Source organism: Physeter macrocephalus, chromosome 8 (assembly GCF_002837175.3).
Source record: "Physeter macrocephalus isolate SW-GA chromosome 8, ASM283717v5, whole genome shotgun sequence".
NCBI classification, from domain to species: Eukaryota; Metazoa; Chordata; class Mammalia; order Artiodactyla; family Physeteridae; genus Physeter; species Physeter macrocephalus.
The window spans coordinates 78108665-78114664 of NC_041221.1; the positions used below are offsets into that span (position 1 = coordinate 78108665).

A 6000-nucleotide genomic window follows, 5' to 3' on the forward strand; every position below is an offset into this window, starting at 1 on the left:
GAGGACCTGTCCCATAGTGCTTTTGGCTATAGCAATTGACGTACTATGACTTGGTGTAGTTTTTATTCACTGTGCTGGACACTTGGGGGATCCTCTGCATTGAGGAACTCGAGACTTTCAGTTAGAGGAAATTTTATTTCTTCTTTTCAAATCTTCTCTCCAAATTTCTCTTTCTGGAACTCCTATTAAGTTGGATATTGGACCTTCAGGATCAAGCTTCTAAATTTCCTATCTTTTCTATTGTCCACATCTTTTTTCTTTTTGTTCTGTTTTCTGGGAGACTTCCTCAACTTTATCATCAGACTTTTCTATCAGTTTTCAAAATTTCAGGTTTCTTATTCTTAATTTCCAAGAGTTCATTCTTATTTTCTAGTTATTTGTTTTCTTTAGTACCTTTTTTTATTTTCTGAATGCACCTTCTCTTCTTATCTAAGGGTGTTGTTTCTAGCTTTTTTGTCTTTGAACTATTCATTTATTCCTGGCATTGTTCTACTTCCTCTTACTTATTTAAGAATTAGGCACTAACCAGCTTAATGGACAGTCTGTGAGCTTGGGAGGGGCTTGTCACCCCTTGGCTCCATTGCAGTGTATATGGCATTAAGCTGGCTATTTCAGTGGCGGAAACTCAAATGTCAGTGTCTGTTGGACGTCTCTCTGGGACTATTAATGTCTGGAAAGAAGAATTTTCCAGTCTCATTATTAAAGGATCTAAGTCTAGCTGCTGGGATTTTTGAGTCTGAGATGAGGACATTTGTATCATTCAGTATTTTTACTCTGGAATCTAACATCCTAAAAGCTTTCTGGTTCAATTTTTTTCCCGAAAAAATATATGTAGGGAAGTTTTTTCTTTTTTTTTTTTTTTAATCACTTTGTTTGGCTTGTGGGTGAGGACCAAATGCTCATTAAATGGATTCTGAACAAATCTCCCTATTTTCATCAGTTGTCTCACTCCAATTAGTGCCTCAAAGCCTCAGCTTTTCAGGGGGCTGTGCACTGCAAAATCAGTTTGCTTCTCGGTGAGCTCATGCTCTGCAGGTTCTTAAGTTCCACCTTTCTCTACTCTGCTCAGGCCAGAATCTTCCAGTCACTTTCTGTCTTCACGTATTGTGATTTGAGAAGAGAAGGGCCTACTGGTTTCATCAGTGCTACATGTCTGTTTCTGTTTCTCATCTTCCTTGTTGCTGAGAGGCGAAAGGAGAAACAAATCTCTTTTCTGTACCGCCTTAAAACTGAAATTCTTCCCCAGGCTTTTTTCATGTTAAAAGAGTAAATGCCTAACTCCTAACTAGCTTGTGTAGGTTATGCCAGGAGAGCCTGGCCTAGGAGAACTTGGAGCACCAGCACTGCAGGTGTACATCGATGCAGCTGGATCGAATGCCAAGAGCAGGAAGCGTGATCGAGGTGGGAAAGAGCACTCTTCCAAATGGTTTGCTCAAAAATGGGATGGGAACTGTAACTGGGTTGAGGGTGGACTCAATCAGATGCGGAAGAAGGAACAGATATGAGAAGCTCTAGCGCTCATGGGCTGGCCGAGGCAGAGTCAAGATGGAAGCAGCTTATTTGAATTTCTGTCCAGGCTCTTCTAGTGGCCGTGTCAGACCTGTCTGGATGCCACTACCTTAGAGAAGACCGCTTCCTGGTCCTCAGTGTCTTAACACAAAGTAAGGAACACCAGTGGTCAAATTCCAGAGTCAGCGAGTGCCCTCTATAGAAAAGACCACTTTACCAAAACCTCAGAAAGTCACACTCTTGCTCTAGCTATGAGTCTATCTACTTTGCCCTCACATTTTGTATATCTTGTTCAATTGGGGCATTATTATTTTCCCCTGCAGGAGTAAAATAGAGTGGTGGATGTGGGGTGGTATGGCTAGAGATTGGTCATTGTTAAAGCAAAGGGGAGACTTCAGAGTCTGAGATGGCCAAGGGGGGACACCACATCCACAGACTAACCAGAGCAAAGGCACAGATGTGTTGCCCACCCGAGAATCATTACAAATAAGAATGGACGCCCAGGGAGCAGGAGAAACTCCCTCCACTTCCCTGGCACCTTAGGCTGCCCATGTTGATAGTGACCAAAGTCTCAAAACCGTACATCTAAACATCTGTTACGACAAGTCCAAGGGCGCTCATGAGGACGTGGAGTCTGAATATCTGAAATAGTTACCATCCTTGGAAAGTTGGGGCCTAAGGATGCCATCTCCTCAGCCCCTCTCAGCCTGAGGCACCACAATGATTTCTTACCCTCACCCCTCCCTAACCCTTCACCCTCTGTCCCTGCTTTCAGGCCCTAAATGGATTAAGTTAGGAGTTTCCTAGGACAAGTGACACTTTTCCCTCTTGCTCTCAGTTTTTTTTTTCTTTGCCCAATAGCATGTATCTTTTGAGTAGGACAAATGGGTGAGGATTATCTGCCTGAGAGCCCTTTCCAGAACAGGGTGTTTCCAGAACAGGTAAACGGAGTGCTGTCAATTCTAGTCTATTGTGATGATTAACAAGATTTCCTTATTTCCTATGAGTTTGTTTATCAAAGACTCTGGTGTGGAACTTATTTAAGAAAAACATTCTTTCTAGCTTCTACTTCTTGGCTGAGAGGAATTAGGGATTCATGGCTTAGGAAACCCCAAGTAGGAAAACCTTCTTGTTTTTTCCTTTGAATTAATCAGTTATCAATTAATCAATTATTTTCAACTTTTCTACCTGCTTTTATTTCCCACAATCCAGCCCCCTTTCCTACTCTGCCCAGTCATCAATCTGCAGGACTGTGTAAATATAATTCTTGTTGATTCTTTTAAACATTAACCATAATCCACGCCCCCCCAAAAAAGTCTTAGTACCGCAGTCCTAGCAGAGCAAATTTTTAACACTGACCCAAGTGATTCTTTTTTTATTTAGATACTTTGAACTGAATTCAGAGGGTGAAGTGGTCGTAGGTAAAACTAACAATTAGTTACCCCAAGCTTGCAACAGAGGCAAAGAAATGTCAAGTCATTAATGAAAATGACTCCAACTTCCCTCCTGAAACCAAGTTGTTCCCAGTAAGTCGACGTCTGTCACAATCTGTGTAAAAGGGCAGAACATGCTACACAACAGCCCATTTGAAAACCCAGCTGCAAAACATTAAATCAGAACACAGAGGCCTTTGGGCAGTGTGAGGCTGACTTGTCTGCCGCCCAATAGTTGCCAAGGGAAACAGAATGCGCTCTTTGCAGGGAGCCCTCAGGGGCTCAGCCAGTTCTCTTCCCCTTTATTTCTCATTCGGCTAAAGTGAGTGAGGCCACTTCCTGCTGACCACAGACGCGTGGGTAACCTCTCAGCAGAGCCAAGCCCAACTTGTTCATCCACAGAACTATGATTTAAATAAACAGTGGTGTTTTTAATCCACCAGGTTTGGGGTTGGTTTGTTACATAGCAATATATTCTGATGCAGTGTACTTCTCTGTACACCGTCTTTTGTCAATTTGGTAAAAATTCTCAGTCATTATCACTTCAGTGGTTGCTTCCTCCCCATTTCCTATTTCCCTCTTCCATAACTCCTAATGGGTATATTTTCTGTTATTTATGATTCTGTCCTTGGTGATTCTTAAACTTTTTTTTCCCCCCTTTTTATCTCTGTGCTACATTCTGAGACATGTCCTTAGTTCCAGTTTCCTTATTTTCTATGCAAGTATTAAATATATCTATTTAGTTTTGACTTTCAGTGGATATAGGTTTCATTTCTAAAAGAACTATTTGGTCCTTTTCCAAATCTACCTTTTCTTTTTCCGTGATTTCCTGTTTTCCTTTGTACTCTCTATTCCTTCTTTCATCTTGTAAGTCATCTAAAACATACTTATTTTATAGCCATCTATAGGTTGATCTGTTTTCTCTACTTCGTGGGGCATCATTTCTCCTGTTAATTTCATGATCTGGCCCTGGGTGACGTCCTCCTATGATTTGTAATTTTTATTATGAGCTTATTTTCAGCAGGGTTTTTTCCCTTGGGGAAGAACTGTGTGCCTGGGGTTGTTAGATTGTCCCTTCACTGTGGCTGCAAGTTTGCTTCTGCTAGATTCCTAGAGACATCACCAGTTCTCAACTTGCTTTTATGTTCCTTCTCAGCCTGGTATTTCTGTCTCACAGTGAGAATGCAGAACTCATGTCAATGTATGACACAAGTATAGTTTCAAGTTTTTGTGGATGAATTTTTTTTTCACCTATAGCCTGAGGACGCAGGAACTTATCTGATCCTGTTTTTGCCAGTAGCCTAGCGCTCAGGAACTCAGATTTTGCAGATTGCTCAGTGCCCACCCATTGCTTCCTTGCTCACACCAGAGACAACATCTTACTGGCCTGCAAGGGTGTTAAAATCCCTAGCTGGTCCAAACCCTGCACAGGCTACAGTGGCATTAGCCCCTACTTACTGCTCAGCCTCTAGGTTCCCTCTTTGTTTCTAGAATAGGGAGACTTCCCTTTCTTTCCGCCAGTGGCTTATATATACACGACTGTTGGTCCAGTGTTTCTCAGTAGTAGTAGCCGAAGGGGAACTCTTCTGCATCAACTCAGCCCACTGAAATGCTGGAGATTCTCTTCACACTTTTGAGATATAATTTTATACTAATGAAAGGTAAAATTCACAAGAAAGACATAACATTTGGGAATCTGTATATGCTGAATTTCAGTGCATCAAAATATACAAAGCAAAATGTGTTAGAAATACAATCATAGTGGAGACTTTAACATGGTACATTGAGACTTTACTAAATCAAGAAAGTAAAAATTAAACATAAAGAAGGATCTGAATAATACTACAAACAAGGCAGGTTTACTACATACATATCACGCAGTAATCTCGAAGAGTGACTATACATTTTCTGATGCTCATTTAACATTAAAACCCTCAAGAATTTAAACAGCAGTGGATAGAGTTGAATTGCTCATGGCTTGTTGCTAAAGGCATTTGCTGTACCTGTGTCATGGAAGGTCCTCTGCTTTGGATCCCCTCTGTGTCCAGCTCAGATTTAAACTCTGTGGGCCACTAAAGTCCTCTGAATCATCTCCAGCTCTGCAGGATGCAACACAGAGCCACTTTGTTCAGCTGCAATTTGGAGACAGGGTCATATCCGACTTTGGCTATTTCTGTACAGACCACGGATCCTTGAAGCAGGACACTCCTCCTTACCAGCATCTGACTCAACAAACCCACCTGTCCACTTAATTGGCGGCCACTACCCAGTAACTCCTACTGCCAATACCATAAGGTTTGTTTTGAAAACTTTGCAGCTTATTGTAATATTGCTTGTAATTGTGAAAATTGAAAACAACGGAAATGCCTATCAAAGGGGAAATGGATAAATAAAATATATTCGTATTATCCTGTGATATGACTTTTATCATAATATCCTAGTATATTGTGATGTGCATTATCATAATATTCTATTCTATTATGATATGAATTGTTATAACAGCCATTAGAAGGAATGGGTTGTACCTATATGTAACATAATATATCCATGTGTAAAATAATCTTTATGTAATGTCAACTCATGACAGTGTAATAAAGAAGAAATTTTGTGGAATAAAATGTACATGTTGTCATTGACATGAATTTTAAAACACATCAATAATATGTATTATTTAAGAATACATATATATGCATGTAAAATGACCACAGATGGTTGGGATATACACTAAATTCATGATAGTTGCTTCTGGGGTTTGGGGTGAAGAAATAGAACAGTGGTTGGGGACTTAACTATTATCTGTTTTATTTAATTTATATAAGCACTACTGAGGCAAATATGATAAACTATTCATAAGTGTCAATTCTGAGAAGAAAAAATGTATGTGTGTGTATGTTAGTCTTTTTTCATTTTTCGTTTTTTACAACTTTATTGAGGTATAAATGATGTACAATAAACTACACATATTTAAAGTGTAATAAAGTGTGTTAAATTTTGACAGATGTATGCACCCATGAAACCTTTACCACATGAAGACAGTGAACATTTCCATAACCTCCAA

At 40.0% G+C, this 6000-nt stretch overlaps 1 long non-coding RNA gene across 1 annotated transcript in view; it reads left to right on the forward strand.

Moving 5' to 3' along the window:
• Positions 1–5302, forward strand: part of LOC114486730 (uncharacterized) — a 36622-nt gene extending 31320 nt beyond the window's left edge. The window contains exon 3 of the long non-coding RNA XR_003680940.1: positions 5040–5302. This is a non-coding gene — a long non-coding RNA (uncharacterized lncRNA). The remainder of the gene's footprint in view (positions 1–5039) is intronic.
• The last annotated feature ends 698 nt before the right edge of the window (positions 5303–6000 follow it).